Below are 19,812 nucleotides of genomic sequence, written 5' to 3' on the forward strand. Positions count from 1 at the left end.
CAAAATGCCTTTAAAATTCTGTTCATGGTTATTTAGGTTTTTTTCCAGCATGTACCTCAAAACTCTTCCAGCCTCTACCCATTGCCCAGTTCCAAAGCCACTTCTACATTTTCAGATATTTGTTACAGCAGCACCCACTTTTCAGTAGCAATTTCTGTCTTAGTCAGTTCATGCTGCTATAACAAAATGCCATTGATGTGTGGCTTACAAACGACAGAAATTTACATAGTTCTGGAGGCTGGAAATCCAAAATCAAGGTGCCCACAGATTTGGCGTCTGGTGAGGGCCTGTTTCTTGTTTGCAAATTGCTGACTTCTCTGAGTCCTCATATGGCAGACAGGCTAAAAGAGCTCTCTGGTGTCTCTTTTTTTCTGTTTTTGAGGAAGATTAGCCCTGAGCTAACATCCACTGCAAATAGTCCTCTTTTTGATGAGGAATATTGGCCCTGAGCTAACGTCTGTGCCCATCTTCCTCTAATTTCTATGTGGAATGACTGCCACAGCACATGGCTTAATAAGTGGTGCATAGGTCCACACCTGGGATCTGAACTGGTGAACCCCGGGGTTCTACCAAAGTGGAGCGCACTAATTTAACCACTACACCACTGGGCTGGCCCCTCTGATGTCTCTTTTATAAAGGCACTAATCCAAGTCATGAGGGTTCCACCTTTATGACCTAACCACCTCCCAAAGGTACCATCTCCAAATACTATTACATTGGGGGTTAGGATTTCAACACATCAAATTTGGTGCTGGAGGGACATAAACATTTAATCCATGATACAAAGTCAGACAAAGACACTATAAGAAAAGAAAACTACAGGCCAATATCCCAGAGGAACATATGCAAAAGTCCTCAACAAAACACTAGCAAACTGAATTCAACAACACATGAAAAGTATCATACACCTTGACCAAGTGGGATACAAGGATGGTTCAACGTGAAAATCAACAACGTTATACAACACAATAACAGAATGAAGGACAAAAATCATATGATCATCTCAATAGATGCAGAAAAAACATGTGACAGAATTCAACACACTTTTGTGATAAAAACATTCAACAAACTAGGAATAGAAGGAAATTATCCCAACGTAATAAAGGCCAGTTTTGAAAAGCCCACAGCTAACATCATATTCAATGGTGAAAAACTGAAAGGTTTACCTCAAAGACCAGGAACAAGGCAAGGAAGCCCACTCTTGCCATTTCTATTCAACATAGTACTGGAAGTTCCAGCTACAGCAATTAGCTAAGAACAAGAAATAAAAGGCATCCAAATAAGAAAAGAAGAAGTAGAATTATCTCTGCTCACAGACGAATATGTTCTTATGTGTAGAAAATTCTAAAGATTCTACAAAAATACTGTCATAACTAATAAATGCATTCAGCAAAATTAAAAGATACAAAATAGACATACAAAAATCATTTGCTTTTCTATACACTAACAGTGAATTATCTGAAAAGGAAATTAAGAAAACAATTCCAAATCTGGGGATGGCAGTGGCCACTGAGCAGACCAAAGTGGCTCACTGAGGCAGGTGAGGAAGCCCAAAGCAGACAAAGTGGGAGAAGAGACCACCAGTGCAGATCTGTCTGCCATGAAATACTTAAAAGAAAAGAAAATCCCATTTAAAATACTATGAAAAAGAATAAAATACTTAAGAATAAACTCAATGCATGAGGCAAAAGTGTTGTATACTGGAAACGACAAACATTGTTGAAAGAAATTTAAAAAGACACAAATAAAAGGAAAGACATCCTGTGTTTTAAACCGAAAGACTTATTGTTAAAATGTCCATAGTACCCGAAGTAATCTACAGATTCAGTGCAATCCCTATCAAAATCCTGATAGAGTTACGGGTCACTTAACGACAGGGATACATTCTGAGAAATGTGTTATTAGGTGATTTTTGTCATTGCACAAACATCCTAGAGTATACTTACACAAACCTAGATGGTATAGCCTGCTACACATCTAGGCTGTGTGGTACTAATCTTATGGGACCACTGTCATATGTGTGGTCTGTCGTTGACCAAAAGGTCATCATGCGGCCCATGACTCTGGTATTTTTTGCAGAAATAGAAAAAACACTCTAAAAGCTGTATGGAGCCACAAAAGACCCTGAATAGCCAAAGCAATCTTGAGAAAGAAGAGAAAGCTGGAGGCCTCACACTTCCTGACTTCCTAACATATTACAAAGCTACAATAATCAAAACAGTGTGATACTGGCATAAGGACAGACATATAAAACAATGAAACAGAGTAGAGAATCCAGAAATAAATTGATGCATATACAATGAACTGATCTTCAATTAGGGTGTCAAGAATACATAATGGGGAAAGGATAGTCTCTTCAACAAATGATGTTGGCAAAACTGGATATCCACATGCAAAAGAATGAAATAGGACTCACTTCTTAGACTATACACAAAAATCAACTCAAAATGGATTAGAGACTTAAACATAAGACCTGAAACTATAAAACTCGTAGAAGAAAACACAGGGGAAATGCTTTGAAACATTGGTCGTGGCAACAATTTCTTGGAAATGACACTGACAGCATAGACAAAAAAGCAAAAGAGACAAGTGGGTCTACATTAAACTAAAAAGCTTCTGCACAGCAAAGGAAACAATCTACAGAGTAAAAAAGCAACATACAGAATGGAAGAAAATATTTTTAAGCCATATATTTGATAAGGGGTTAATCTCTAAAATATTTAAGGAACACCTATAATTCAATAGCAAAACATACTAATAATCCAATGAAAAAAAGGTAAAATATTGGGCCTGCCTGGTGGAGTAGTGGTTAACTTTGTGTGCTCCTCTTCAGTGGCCCAGGGTTCACAGTTTTGAATCCTGGGCATGGGCCTATACATTGTTCATCAAGCCATGCTGTAGTGGCATCCCACATACAATAGAGGAAGATGGCACAAATGTTAGCTCAAAGCCAATTTTCCTCCCCAAAAAAGAAAAAGGTAAAATATTTGAATAAACATTTCTTCAAAGAAGACATACAAATGGTCAACAGGTATATGAAAAAATGCTCAATGTCTGTAATCATAGGGAAATTTAAATCAAAACCAAAATGAGATATCACCTCACAACTGTTGGGATCACCTCACAACAATTATTAAAAAACAAAAAAGACAATAAATTGGAACACTTGTTCACTGTTGTTGAAAAGGTGAAATGGTGCAGCCATAATGGAAAATACTATGGAAGTTTCTCAAAAAAATTAAAAATAGAATCAACCCCATATGATCCAGAAATCTCACTTTGGGTATTTATCCAAAAGAATTTAAAACAGGATCTCAAAGAGTTATCTGTCATTCTGTGTTCACAACAGCTGACAGGTGGACACAACCTAAATATTCATTGATGAACGTATGGATAAAGAAAATGTGGGATATACATACAGTGGAATTATTCAGCCTTAAAAGAGGAGAAAATCCTGTCATATGTGACAACACGAATAAACTTTGAGACATCATGCTAAGTGAAATAAGCAAGTCACAGAAAGACAAATACTGCCTGATTTCACTTATATGAGGTATTTAAAACTGTCAAACCTACAGAAGCAGAAAGCAGAGTGGTGCTGCCAGGAGCTGGGAGGAGGCGGGAACTGGGAGTTGCTGTCCAGCAGGGATAGAATTTCAGTCAAGCAAAATGAAACACTTCTAGAGGCCTGCTATACAACCATGTACATACAGTTAACAATACTGTATTTGTACAATTAAAATTTTTTTAAGAGGGTAGGTTTCATGTTATGTGTTTTTTACTATAATAATTAAAAAAAACCCAATGACGTAGACACTCTTGCTATGCCTGTTGTGGATGAGGACACTGAGGCTTAGAGAAGATGCCTAATGTCTGTCTCTGTGCCGTTCACACACAGTTTCAATCATCTGAAATGGCGACTCCTCTCCTTTGCCATCCATATACATATTTTTTTTTACCTTATTCAATATCCAGTTACACCTACCTCACTCAGTCCTCTCCCTCATTCCACACTCAGTAAGGCTCATGGTCAAAGACTTACTGTTTCTCTTTTCTTTTAACATTCCCCGGAGAGCCCTGAAGAATATTTGGTATAATTACTCGTTAAAGTTCATCTAACTGACTTGCAGAAAATAAAGACACTTCAACTAAAGGTCCTCTTGTTCTTGGGATATTCCCATTCCTTCCATAGTTTCAATGACATAATGTTACAAGCACTGTCCCACAGTCATAAAATAGAAATCTGATTGATTGACAAGGATTCAGAAGCAGACATAATTTAGCAAAACCCAGTCCAGGGTTTGTTTTTCCAAAAAATTCCCTTTCATATGTTAGAAAGGTGAAAGAGATGGAACAATGCTCACATTCAACATTCCTGGAGACTACTCTGGCAGGAATTTATTTTGTACCCAATATTCTTGAAAATCATCATCGTAATGATGAAGGCGAAGATAAGGGAGGAAATTTAGTTTCCTGGCTCACAGGATTTGATTTCCTCTATTCGCTGGAGGCATGCATCACTGCTCAAGATTTGAAAGTCCTTCATATCACCTCTCTGAGTCTTACAGCAATATCTACAAGCCTCACCAAAGAGTGTTAATGAGGCACGAAAAGATGGTCAGTGGACTTTTCTCCTTCAGGCTAAGAATCTAGTCAGTGGTAGAGGAGTTAAGAATGGCATTCTTGTTCACCCCTTACATATTTAGACCAGTTTCCTCTCACTTTTTCAAGTATGTTCATTGTCAGGAGAAAGCAAAATATTGTCTAGTTCTTGGTGGCCAATCTAATATTAAAGGTAACTGTCCCTCTCTGTACTTAAAATGACCTCAATTTGTAAGCATCTGGATTGCATCCAGAGTCATCTATAATTTGATTATATTTATCCCAGCTCACCTAGAAGAACTCAAAATGAAATGGTGACTTTGGTTTGTGAGGTCAGAATCAATAGCTATTAAGAGAATGAGGAGATTTTTAAATCTAGGAAAACAGCAAGTACTTAAAATATCCCTTGCATCAGCTTCAAAATTCTGGGCACTCAGACAAAGCAGATATGATGGAATTTTATCATGGTGCATGATCCAGCTTTAATGCCTGGAAAGGTAGGAGTTAATGAAAGAACTGACTGTCAATCAGAATAAAAGCTAAAAGTTCAGCTTTCAGAGTATTTTGGACTTCTGCGGCACATTTAGAGAAGCAGACAGATCCTGAAGAAGGACTGAAATAGATGAAAGCCATAAGATAAGAAGAAAATTCTATGTAAGCCAAGTGTATGTGTTTCTCTAATCATGTCATTGGCATCATGAAAATGCCAGACACCATTTTATACACGGCTTAGATATAGCAGATGTTAGCATTTAAGTATAGGTTGCTATGAGAGAAAATTGCCCTTGAATGGAAGAGGAAGTTTACTGGCAAAGAAAAATGATTTTCTCAGTTAACAGTCATAACCCCAATAATAGAATTGTTTTCAACCAGAGGTTGCAGGGTGGGAAAGGAGGAGAGATATAATGATACCTCAATTCCAATCTAAAAAAGAACGAAAATCAGCTTCAGCTTAAATTGCAGATGTGCGGGTTGTATACATAGAACCTTCTGCTCCCTCTCTTCTCAGACCTCAAGACTTCATGTTCAATGGAACAAATCACATCCTTCGTGGTTCTGCTCTGTTTGGTACAGCTGCTTGCTGCAGGTGGTGCCCTAAAAATATATTGCTTATTTATTTTCAAGATAGCAGTCTGCAGAGTGGTACCTAGAAGTGCTCCAGCTCTCTTCTTTTTCTGTCAGTGAACCCAATGATGAAAGATGGAGACCTCTGCCAAACCTAGCATGAAAGGGCCCGAATAAGAGGCCCAGGTAGCGCTCCAGCCTCAGCGCCCAATAAGTTCCATTTTCTTTGGATTCTTGAAGCAAAGCTGACAAGCAGACTATCTGTCATCAGAACTCGGACTGGGTTTCAGCGAAGCAGAGCCAAGCAACAAACCACCTTTGTCGGGGAATCATTGTGCTTCCCTGGAGATTAACATCCATAAGCATAGGGGGTTTAAAGGGAAAAAGAATCGCTAACGGATCAGAAAAAAATAAAAGTGGAGGTTAATCTCAGGTAAATGTTCATGCAGATATATTTAAATAGAGCTTTCAATGATTTTTTTATTTATAACTTAAATGGTCAAATACTTTTTTCAGCCACACTGGCAGGACTCTCAGAGTTAATACTGTTTACCTCACAGAGTTGTTGAACACAACACAGTAACATATGCAAAAATATTTTATATACTATAGTTAAAATAATCACACATGATTTAGATTTTCATGAATACTATTCTAGACTTGTCTGATTGATGAACCTTTAAAAAACCCCTTCCTCCCCCAAATTTCAAGGTTTATATAAATTCATTGGTACAGAGGGATCACTGATGATAATGAGTCATGCCAATCAATCTTTGGCAAGCATCGTTTACTGTAAAATCTTACTTAACATTAAGGGAATTGTGATGAATGGATTTTACAATCTAATAGATGAATAAGTAAAATGGAATACTAAGAGGGATTTTCCAGAAAAACCTTGAAAAATATTGACTTCTAACAAGCAAATAACTAATGTTACTCTAAAATTTAGTGAGGGAAATGCATTTGAATTATTACTATGGGAGGAGAGAGAGCACCAGAAGAGTGAAGATGATGTCATGATTCCAACCTTCAGAAACAGGGATGATATTGTTTATCATGACAGTGATGGAGAGAAGGATAGAGGGTGAATACTTGAGTGGGGGCGTAATAAGATCACCGTCAGGATTGTCAGGCAGACAGAGACAGATAAATGGAAGAAGACATGGAGTGTAAAAAGAGTTTAAAAAATAAATCTAAGAGGGCTGACCCGGTGGTATAGTGGTTAAGTTCATGCGCTGCTTTGGCAGCCCAGGGTTCATGGGTTCAGATCCCAGGCATGGACCTACACACTGCTCATCAAGCCATGCTGTGGTGGCATCCCATATACAAAACAGAGGAAGATTGCCACAGATGTTAGCTTAGGGACAATCTTCCTCACCAAAAATCAATCAATCAATCAATCAATCAATCTAAGGCCGATGCAAATGTGGGAAATAGAAAGTGGGAGAATGACCAGATTCTGAAGGAAAAGTGTTGAGCATTTTAAAGAAAAAGAAAAATTTAAATAGACTGAAGGCAGAGAGAGGAAAAAAGAGAGATACAGATAAGCCAACCTACTTTTGAGGATGGTGACCGGGCTTTACTGACTGTAGGTTGGCGACTAGGTTACACATGGTCAGAGCTCCAGATACACTCTCATGAGCAGAGATCACTCTCTTTACTTTTCTCTTACCTGGAATGTTCTTCTCCCAAATATCTACGTGGCCCAGCTCTCACGGCCCTCAGAACTTGGCTCAAAAATCACCTACCAGAGTGTCCTTCCCTGGCCACCTCTGGCAGCTCTCTTTTATCCTACCCTGCTTTACTCTTCAGGAGAGCACTTGTATGGGGCATACTATATATATTCATTAATCCCTCCTGGTAAGAATTTAAGCTCTATGAGACTAGGGGGAGGCATTCAGCAAATATTTGCTTAGTGACTGAATGAATGCAAAGCTGTTTTTCGCTCCAAGCAGTTGAAAGTACGGAGGAATAAAATCCTTTTAAATTTGAATCTTTAGATTGAATCTGCACAACCTTAAACTACCACTTAAAAACCTCAAACTTCTACCCACTGGTAAGGCATGGTGTCTAACAGACTTCACTGAATTACGGACTGTATTTTTTAATTGAATGATTAGCTTGGCTTTGTGTCATTTCAGTTTGGCCTCTCTCCCAGGCGCAGTATGTCAGGGGAGAGCTCTTTGGCCTGCAATACAGAGCCCAACAGGTGACGAATTGAAATGAGAAAAGGAAATTATCTTTCTCTATGGGTGTGAGTCTATGTGTCAATTCCATATAAATGAAATATGTGTGCAGGGTTAATAACTGAAGGAAAGGTGCATTTTGCATAGAGCTCAGTTACGACCACTGGGAAAGGAATAGAAATTCGAGAACATGCGGGATGACCAATCATCTGGATTTGCTCAGAACCATTGGTCACCCTAAATCCAGTCTCTGATGAAGCTCCTGAATGTATTAGAAGATAGCAATTATGACCCATTACTACACATGCTATCCTGGCAATAAGTTGTCATGGGGATCCTATTATATAGCTACAATATTTTGCTAGTAGATGAATCCATTCCACTTCTGGAGTATGGTTCCTCCAACTCAGTCCCTCATTAAGTACCACAGCAACTCCGAAGGTTTTAGACCATAAATTTGAAACAAAGGAAATGTGGGCACTTCCTGGCTATGTCATTCCAATTCAGATCCCAGACTGACCGTTAAAGGACAATAAAAGAGTGGCCAAACACATTTTCTCATCTAGTTTTGGCCAGTCCTTTACTATCTTTTTAGTATCCAGCTTCCTTTGATAACTTGTCTTTAATATTTTAATTTGCAAGCAACACAGAATTTCCTAAATTTGTGAAATAAATACATTGGTGAAAATGAATGTATGAACATCTATTGAATCTCTGACATGGAACTTTTCTGTACCTCGTGGTATAATTTCACTTAAAATTGGTTTACATTGTAACATACATAGTATATTAGTTGAAATCAAATGAAACATGGCATGTGACTAATAGGATGGCGTGAAATTACAACAAAAATTATTTGTAAGATTGAGAAATTCAAAAAAGAGGGAGAATCTACCCATAATTCTGTGATGAAGAAATCAGTAAGTTATGGAAAAGGGGTAGGAAAAGTGAAGATAAGTGACTAGAAGACACTTATGGTGAGAGGTAAAAGGAACAATCTGTATTTATAAAGTTGCCGATAAGAAGCTGATGAAACTTAAAAGGTGGAGAGATTGAGAATCAATAAGGAGAGTAGAGCAATGCAGACACTTTGGAATAAAAGAAGAGATAAAGAAACCCAAAATATCCTTGGAGCTATGATACCCTCTAATTCAGATCTCAACTTTGGAGCCGTATTTGCAATTAGCATTAACCAAGCTAATCATGGGACAAAAAGCTGCTTAATTAAGTACAATAAAATAAAATATCGTGAATTACTTAGGAGAAGATTACAAGTGATAAACATATGTGTGTAAAAAGTTGTGATCTTGACTCTCAGAGTTACCTCTTTAAACGAATTTAACATTGCGTGAGAGGCAGGACAGAGGTCAGAGAGGAACAAATGGCAGGAACAGAGCACAAAGGCGGCCAGGATGCCACAGGATGGGAATAGGCAAGAGAATGATCAGACTAGGAATCATATACTCAGTTGTGTTGAAGAATGTGTGGATTGCAAATAGAATTTAAAATGCTATTTACAGGATCAGTAAAGCAAAGGTACAGAAGGCATATTACAGATGGCTCTTTTTCTACTGTGTAAACACTAGTTAGTTTAAGTGTGTTTGCCCATATTTTTATTCTTTTTCACTCAAGTATAACATGCTAAACAATAAATTATCCCTCATATTATAGCTGTCATTATACATCATCTTTACATCCTTCCTTTGAGAATGCCTTGCTGTTATCTGAAAACATTAACACCTTTTACTATTATGATTCTATCTATCACTGCATTTAGAAGTTCCTTTGAAGAGGAAATTGCCATCAAAGACTTATCTCTTAAAAAAATTTTATCATAGTAATTGATCATGACTGGAAAGACATTCTAAAAGACAATGATATATATTACAAAGGAAGATGGTAACCTTTTGTTCAAGCCCAACAGCTTGTCATATTTTTCAAAAAATACTCTATTTCAGTATATTTACATGTATTTTATTCCTTTCTTTCTGAAATAACTTATGATTTAATATATTTTACTATTTCATTCTGAAATAATTTTATAATTATAAAATTCAATATAAGAAGTGAGTTTGCACATGGTTCATTGCATAATATTCTATGTAGACAATTTCAACTTAAATCTCATATTATTAAAGAAAACCCAATTACTGATGATTTATTGTAGCCTATAATCCTCACCACCATCTTAACTGTATTGATATTTTTATTCCATGATGTCTCCAAGCATTCTCATAGGTCAAATGATATTATGCTTCAGGGGCAAGCCAGAGCTTCAAATATTACATATAGAAGCAGATGTTGCACACTGATGATAATGGTTGACATGGGATAAACTGGGCTCTGGGTAGACTAGTGTGTCGGTTCTCTAAATAGTATCATACTGGCCTTAAGAATCACCGTTCTTTCTGGGGAGTAAGTAAATTTAGTAGGATTTAGTTCATTTTTGCACATCACCAGGAGTTAGCCTGAAAAAATAGTATTCTCAATGAGCAGTGGAAGAAACTGAGCTAAGGAGAAAATAAATAATACCACCACCTTTATTGCTTTCAAGGCAGTTTCTTAAACATTATCTCATTTAGTTCATAATTACAAAATAGTTTATTATACAGCTGGGTGTAAGATTTAAGGATTGTTACTCCCAAACTGTGAATATTTTACCTTATATTTCTGAATTTGCATGTAGGGAATACCAGAGAATATTAAAGGCAAAAAACTCTTAGACTTAATTTGACTTTAGAGGCTGTTCAAGTTCTTGCACTCTGCTTGTTCATGGGCTCACAGAAATAGTCACCAATTTACAAGGACACCTTTCAGGATTAAAGCAAAATAAATAAAGGGCATGAGAACTGATTCTTCAGGGTTTATTTTTACCAAAGCTTGATTGACATCTGTGGGTAACGCATGGGGGTGTTATGCTCTGAAGATATAGTGTTCAAATGACTCTGTTGTTGTCTAGAGGAATTGAGAATAGGTACAAAATTAAACATACCCATTTCAGAAGTAGCAATAGGTCTTGATATTTCTTACTATTCAGGGATAAGTCCAGTTGGGGTTCTAAAATTAGTTTGTGGATCTTTTTTTATATGTTTTACAGCACTCAATTGTGCCAAGAAGTGTCCTTTCGCGATTCTATTTACCATCTTCATTCTCCAATTTCAGAAACTTTGTCGTTGGAAAAATCCCCTGTTCACAATTGTGATTTGGTTCTTATATTTTTGTGATTATCTGAGTAAACTATTCTGATTACAGAAGAACGGATCACATTTATTTTGCTTGTTGGGTTATTACTTTTTGACAAGTAGGTCTGCATATCTGAGTACCCAGGAGAACTAGAGTTGGGGCGGCGTGTATAGTATTCAAAGCCAAGCAGTAAAGCTATTCAACCATCGTGGGAGCCAAGAAAGAAGCCGAGTGCTTGTCATTCTGCCCATTTCCATCTCAGGAGCAAGCAGTTTTGTCCTAAGAAGAAAACTGTTGTACAGTCTTGGACACTGGACTAGAAATCAGAAGACTCAGTTTTCAGTTCCAGCTCAGTTATCAGTTCAATTCACTCTGTAGTGTGGAGGTACAGTAGACACAATGTACATACACGGATTCAGTATTCGATAACAGGCTAGTTCTGTGACAGGCTTGACCCTGCAGTACTGGACGGGAAATGACTCTGAAGGCCCAGAAACGAGTTGATAGAGCAACCGGAGGTGAGGGACCATTTTGGTATTATACATCTTCCTGGCCAAACACCATGTGTTCCTGAGGAATTCAGGGCAATAGAGGGATCAGTAGTGAAAAGAAAGGGAAGGCACTAACATTTCAGGTGAAAATGTTGAAAATTACACCAACTTAGGCCCTACCTCAGGCTTAAGGACACAAAATTTCCAGAAATAGGTCACATCTATGGCAATTCTTTAAACAAGTGAGAAAGTAATTTCTTTTCTGAGCTGGCATTAAGAACCACTGCTTCAGAGTAGTGGCCTTGAAGCATTTCTACTCCCTATGTCCTGAAAGAATTTTTAAAAATTCACTTGAAAACAGTGAACGTTTGAAATTGATGTTTGATATTTTTCATCATTAGTTTAAATGGCTGCAAAAGGGCTGTTTATTTGAACACATTATAATTATTAATACATTTTAAAGAGATATATTAGTTACTCTTTTAAATATATCTGCTGAAATTTGAATACCACTGTGATTTGAAATTCACCTTCTTTCATTTAAAAACACATGTACTATTATTCTCTTATGATCATAAATTGTATGTAGTTGCTTTTCTTTTTGAACTTGTATTTCCATGTGACTGCTTCCACAGAAATTTCTCCTAATGTTTATTTACTTGAAAGCTTTATATTGATCATTCTATCATAATTTTCTGCAACAATTATATATGCAGATATGCAAATTTGTATATGTGTTAAATTAAGTAGGTATAAATTTAAATTTGATTTTTCTTTCCCATGTCATAAGGCATTGTGTTAAAAATGCATTCTTTCTTTTTGAAATTTTAAGTTTGTTTCAGCTTTATTTAGGTATAACTGACAAAATTGTAAGATATTTGAAGTATATACTGTGGTGAGTTGATATACAAACATTGTGAAAGGATTCCCATCATCTAGTTCAATAACACATCTATCATCTCACATATTTGTCTTGGTCGTCATTGAGAACATAAAAACGCATTCTTATTTGAGTTATCGTCACAATTAAGATTTTACACACTTGATCAACACAACGTAGGCTACTACAAATGTTGATCAAAAGCGCTTGGTACCAAAATAAAATTTTATTTGAAATGCATTTCTTATTAGTACTAGAATGAAGCAGAGTTCAGCATGAATTCTATTCTAGGTTTTTAAAGAATTTCTTTAAATTTTTCAATTTAAGCATGGAAAAACCTTATCCTCTAAAAAAAAGGGAAGTATTAGAGACATTTTGTGATAATAACCTCACTCAACTCCTGCAACTTCTGAGTTGGGTGCCACAATTTACATAATTATCTATCATAAAAGTTATTTCAAATAATCTACCAACTGACAAATCTATTAGGTTTTCCTTCAATTTTAATGAAAGCAAAGAATTGGAAATTGCCCAGTTTGCAAAAACAATTTCTGGAAAATATGCCCAAAACACTATCAAGGCATAATAAACAACCATTAACTATGCTCCTAACTCTTTCTCTTAAAGGCACCTAAGTTAATCTGATATATATAAAAAAAAGTATGGGAAATACAGAAATATTATTTAATTTCAATCTATTTGTTGACATAATATTTTTTGTCAATTTTTAAAAAATCATGTGCTTTGAGAATATTTTTTCATTAAACTGTGGAGCTGCAGATCTGGCTAATTTAGTTTGTAAAAAGTGGCAAAACCAATAACTTATAAATTAAATGGCTAAATAATTTTTCATTGTGAAATAAATCAAACATTTTTTTCTTAAAAAATCTGTCAGTTTTTTCAATTCAAATAAATGTGATGAAGAATATTCAGCTGGCAACTACGTCACTTCTGAAGGCAGCAGTAGAGGGTCATCAGCTCATACCACTGCCCCACTCATCCCTTTAAAACAATGCAAGTTCACAACTTAGATTTACTATTTACCACTTTAAGAGCAATGTCCTAGGCTACTTGAAAACCAGGACTCAAATCTTTGACAATCAAATCTTCGTGAATGTGTTTCCAGATTAAAGGAGGAGTCAAAATGCAGCGTGAATAATAAGGCCATTCACTGTCATCCATGCACCACACACCTCAGCAACATCCAAAGAAATCCTCATGTCATCTCACTCCCAACACAACCCCAAAACAACTGGGATAAAGGCATTCACAGTTTTGAAAATTTCTTCACCATTGGTGTTCCTAGGCAAGTCTTAGTAAGCCAAGTGGCAAATATATATCGCTAACTGGGAATAAGTGGAAACTTCTGTGACCCCATCCATGTGAAGGCATATATTTTATCTTCAAAAAATTTTTACCATGGGGCTGGCCCTGTGGCTGAGTGGTTAAGTTTGCGCACTCTGCTTCAATGGCCCAGGGTTTTGCTGGTTCAGATCCTGGGCACGGACATGATGCCATTCATCAGGCCATGCTGAGGTGGCATCTCATATAGCACAACTAGAAGGTCCTACAACTAGAACATACAGCCACGTACTGAGGGGCTTTGGGGAGAAGAAGAAGAGGAAAGAAAAAGAAGATTGGAAACAGATCTTAGCTCAGGTGCCAATCTTAAAAGAAATATATATTTTTACCATAATCTGTTGAATGATAATTTCCATGTACTCTAAAAAGTACAAAGTTTTCTCCCAAAGAATACATAGGAAGACTAATAGAAATAATTAACAACCACAGTAAAGTTGCAGGGTACAAAATCAACTTACAAAAATCAGTTGCTTTTCTATACCCCAATTAATGAACTTACAGAAAGAGAACTCAAGAATACAATTCCATTTGCAATTACAACTAAAAGAATAAAGGACCTAGGAATTAATTTAACCAAGGAGGTGAAGGACTTATACAATGAAAACTATAAGACATTACTGAAAGAAATTGATAATGACATAAAGAGATGGAAAGAGATTCCTTGCTCATGGATTGGAAGCATAAACATAGTTAAAATGTCCATACTTTCCAAAGCAATCTACAGATTCAATGCAATCCCAATCAGAATCCCAATGACATTCTTCATGGAAATAGAGCAAAGAATCCTAAAATTCATATCAGGCAACCAAAGACCCCGAATTGCTAAGGCAATCCTGAGAAAAAAAGAACAAAGCTGGAGGTATCACAATCCCTGACTTCAAAATGTACTGCAAAGCCATAGTGATCAAAACGGCATGGTACTGGTATAAAAACAGGCATGCAGCTCAATGGAACAGAACTGAAAGCCCAGAAATAAAACTGAATATCTACGGACAGCTAATCTTCAACAAAGGTGCCAAGAACATACAATGGAGAAAAGATAGTCTCTTCAATAAATGGTGTTGGGAAAACTGGACAGCCACATGAAAAAGAATGAAAGTAGACCATTATCTCCTGCCATACACAAAAATAATCTCAAAATGGATCAAAGACTTGAAGATAAGTCCTGAAAATATAGAACTCCTGGAAGATAATATAGGTAGTACACTCTTTGACATTGAACTAAACTGGATCTTTTTGAATACCATGTCTTCTCAGACAAGGGAAACAAACGAAAAAATAAACAAGTGGGGGTTCATCAGACTAAAGAGCTTCTGCAAGGCAAAAGAAACTAGACTGAAAACAAAGAGACAACCCCCTAAGTGGGAGAAAATATTTGCAAATCATATATCTGACAAGGGGTTAATCTCCATAATATATAAGGAACTGACACAACTGAACAACAAAAAAACAAACAACCTAATCAAAAAATGGGTAGAGGATATGAACAGACATTTTTCCAAAGAAGAGATACAGATGGCCAATAAACACATGAAAAAATGTTCAACATTACTAATCATCATGGAAATGCAAATCAAAACTACACTAACATACCACCTTATGCCTATTAAAATGGCTATAATCACTAAGATTAAAAATAACAAATGTTGGAGAGGGTGTGGAGAAAAGGGAACCCTCATGCACTGCTGGTGGGAATGCAAACTGGTGCAGCCACTATGGAAAACAGTACGGAGATTCCTCCAAAAACTAAAAATGGAACTACCATACGACCCAGCTATCCCACTACTGGATATCCATTGACTGATGATTGGATAAAGAAGATGTGGAATATATATACAATGGAATACTACTCAGCCATAAAAAGACAAATTCATCCCCTTTGCAATAACATAGAAGGAACTGGAGGGAATTTTGCTTAGCGAAATAAGCCAGACTGCGAAAGACAAACACCAGATGATTTCACTCATATGTGGAATATAAACAAACACATGAACAAAGAAAACAGTTCAGTGGTTACCAGGGGAAAGGAGGTAGGAGGTGGGCACAGAGGGTGAAGGGGAGCACTTAGGTGGTGACAGACAAGAAATAATGTACAACTGAAATCTCACATCAATGTAAACTATCACGAACTCAATAAAAAGAAAAAGAAAAAACAGTACAAAGTTTTATGAATAGGGAATAGACACAATTGAAGGGTGAACTTGACCATGAACCTATTTTTAGCTACTAACAGTGTACCAGGTATTAGAACCTTTTCTAAAGTCTTCTACGACTTTCCTGCTAATTTGTATATGGTTTCTAAGCCAATTTTAACAGCTGCGGGAACTAGTAAGCTTATTTACGTTTTTACCAATATCCTCTGCTGCTCTCCTAAAAATATTAACAGGCAATCTGCTCTGAACTTAAAAATGTGTTGGAAGTAAAAGAAATAAAGAATAACAAAACCCAGCAATTTGGGTTGGAGAGCCTTATATTAAATTTAGAGATATTGGTCCTCTGGAGGTAGCTAGAGATAAGAGGGATTAAGTATTGCTTTTGGTCTTTTCCAATGAATTATTTGGAATTTTAACATATATTCTAAAATATAAAGTTACTTCAGCCATTGTAATAAATGTCTTCCCTTAAAGCTTCATTTATTTACATTCCTTTGTGAAACAGCCTCCCTTTTCATTGTGTTGGTTACAGGAAGTGAGGTATAATGTGTGCATAACAAATACAAGGCACACACACCTCCATTCCCCTCACTCATGGCCGACACAGCTATTCAATCTTGACCTTCTTTGCCACTGAAGAACTCCGAATTTTTGGGTTTCAGGAATCTGTTACTCATGAGCTGGTGCTGGCATGCAGGTTGAAGCCTATTTCCTATTCTTGGTACCAGAGAAAGACTTAGGGCATCAGGTCCATCCTCCCTATTTACTCGCTAAGAAATCGTGGGAAAGGTTTGTAACCTGTTCTGCTGTCCTCCCTGGACTGTTAAACAAGTCAAAGATTTAATTTCTGTGAACACATTTAGTAAGTGTGGATTTTTTAAATTTTTGGTTTTATTAAAACTCTGCACACCTGTATTCCTTTTGAATGTGATCTCTGATACTAACTAAAAGAAAAAGCTGCTGGAGAAGGAAAAAGCTGGAAATCTCACACCTGGCTCATCATTATGGGGTTCTGGCAGTCCTTTCTGCTTGGTTGGAGGCTGTGTGATTAATCACCCCCTTCCCAATTATACGGATATTATGCTCGTCTTCCTTTGGCTGTAGATGGAAGATATCTTATGTATGTGCCATGCAAATGTGGGCTTTGTGAATGCTAATTTCAAAATCAGCTAGGAGGTGATTGACACAAAACTGAACAATAGGGTGACAGGCGTGCCAGGGGTCAGGAATCTGTGAAAGAAAGGCTGAGTGAAGGTGGAGAAAAAGCTAGAGAGATTTAGAGTTAATCAAGAGCAGCAGCTGGGAGAGCAGCAGTTTATGAAAGCAGATCTAAGACAGATATCCTGGAAGAGACGGCAGCTTCAAAGAATGGTAAAAACAATGAGAAGAGCGAGAGTTTAGCTGACTTGACAAAAAGCAGGATAGAACTAAGAAGCCAACATTATGCCTTAAACTGCACAAACTATATTCTCTGTCTATTACATCCCTGAAATGTGCCTGTTTGCACCTGGTCTGTATCCTGAGGAACCTCGCCCCATTTTTGACTGTGACATCCTCAAGGTCAGGGATCCTGTCATTTGTTTCTCTAGGTGCCAGCAGGAGACCAGCACTCAGGAAGTATTCACTGGACTGGACTGAACTGAACATTGGATTGTCAGGGGGATAATTTGGGCAACATGAAAAGGTGAGGAGCAGAGATTCAAGACACTATTTCATCTCAATAATGACAGCAGAAGTGGTCGGAATGACTATGGGAAAATGTAGTTGGAAATTTTCCAACAACTAGGTGGAGCAAATTGTTCAAGATAAGCCCCATTTTGGTATGCATTCTGAAACTCTAGTTAAGATTTGCTTTGTTTTCTGCACAGCAGATGCCTTCAGCCCAAGGCTGGCTGGACAATACCAGCCCAAAGACAGACAGGGGGTTGAAACTTCTCCAAATAACTGGCTGGGGTACAATGTTGCTAACTTATTCTCAGGTGATCCAACCTTGACATTGCAAAAGAAGAATGCCCCTGAAAGGAAGAACAGGTGGCAAGGGGAGAGGTAAAGATGCCACATCCTGGGATGGTTTGCTCAAACCATTTCTCCACTCAGTTGGGGGTAATGTAGACAGAAGTGAGAGCCAGTAGCTTGAAATATTGGTCACATCTGCTCTTAGGGACACTCCATCCATCTTCTTTGCACTCTAGCCTATTTGCTTTTATAGATGGTTTTTACTTATGTAAAAATATTTTTTATTTGGGTGGTGTGACAGCCTCAACATATGCTTCTGTGTCCAAATGTATTTTTTAGCAAATTACCTATGCGACAAAATTTTACGTGGGGTTTAATAAATCTGTGAATATAGTTTATACATACACACATCAATTCAAATATCTCTCTGAAATAGTCACACATAACCATCCATGCACATAAACTATATCTTTATATCATCCTTGACATATAAGTGGAAGTTTTCCAAAAAGTGTGGGTGCAATAAAAAAGGGAGTTCCAACAAAGGAATATTTTCTGTAAAACCCCTGTCTAACACATATATGAAGACATATTATCTGCCCCAAATCCCAGAAATATTTCACTTTTCCTATGTGAGAATGAATCCTTCATTTAAATGGATTTTAAATACTGAAATGGCTACTTCCATCCCATCAAATCTAACCTATCTTTATTTCAAGATAATAAAAATGAACAGTTTTACAGTTTAAAAGTATGTAGAAAAAATTATTTATTAAGTGTCTCAGGTGAGTTGAGTAGTCTTGAGAACACGGGATCTCAGCAACACCTTTCTCACTCTGTGAACCTTCTAGGGCACGGGGCCTGGGTCAGCACCATGGACAGGTCCTCCCTATCCCATGGGAAGAGTAGATCCCCTCTCAGTTGACCCTGGGCAGAGCAGACAAGGCACGAAGGCCAGAATGAAGGCTGAGCTAGTGGTGACCATCATAGGACAGCCATGCAGCTTGCACGTATTCAAGAGAGATCATTCGGTGCTTTAGGCAAAAACGTAATTCAAATATTGTGGAAATAATTTATGCTGATCTCTAAGCATTTACAGTTCCCCATCTTCCTGCCATTTTGTGATTCGGTGGGGCTGTGTGACTAGTTCTGGACAATGAACTGTGAGCAATGAGCTATTCCTCCCAAGGAGGAGCACTTTTGGGCCAATGGAGACACTCCACATCTATCTTTGCTCTCTGGTATGGCAACCGATGATAATTGAGATGGTTGCTGCTCCACTGGCCTTGTTTCCTTAGTGGCAGTGGTGACACTGATTGGTAGAATTTTCTGCTAATCCACAAGAAGAAACCTTTGTGGTTTTTAGTTACAGGGATTTGGGAAGTATTTACCAGAATCGCATACTTAGCCTATTGTAATTTATTTAAATATGTGTGTGTCTAGGTGTATATATATTCCTCACTGAAAAAAATCTAATATCTATATATTAGTTATCTAATCTAATAAACACATACTTGCATAGTTTTTTTTTAATTCCAGAAGAATTTTATGTGAACTAATTGGAACCATTCTACCTATAACCTGTTATGTTTTGTTGTTTAAGAACTGTGAGTTAGTATCATTCTGAAAGTAATTAAATGAAGAAAGAAGCAAAAAGCAGATTTTACTTGCATTATTTGTTCTTAACAATTTTAAGACTATGCACATCAATTGCAGATCTACATACGTTCTAAGAAAAATATAGGTAGATCTGTACATATAGTATCTGCAATAAATAAATGGAGACATATACAATAAAGTTGCCTTCACTTTATAAATTCCACAAAATTATGCACTTAACCTTAGTAAAAGTTCTTCTTGAGAAAAAGGTGTGTTATTTATCTCTCTGTCATAGTGATACAATGTAAAATATTATGTTTTATGTAACATAGGCA

General features: G+C 37.0%; 1 protein-coding gene across 1 annotated transcript in view; it reads right to left on the bottom strand.

Moving 5' to 3' along the window:
* Positions 1-19,812, bottom strand: part of NKAIN2 (sodium/potassium transporting ATPase interacting 2) — a 919,670-nt gene that overhangs the window by 146,752 nt on the left and 753,106 nt on the right. The window lies entirely within an intron of this gene.

Source organism: Equus quagga, chromosome 11 (assembly GCF_021613505.1).
Source record: "Equus quagga isolate Etosha38 chromosome 11, UCLA_HA_Equagga_1.0, whole genome shotgun sequence".
Lineage (NCBI taxonomy): Eukaryota > Metazoa > Chordata > Mammalia > Perissodactyla > Equidae > Equus > Equus quagga.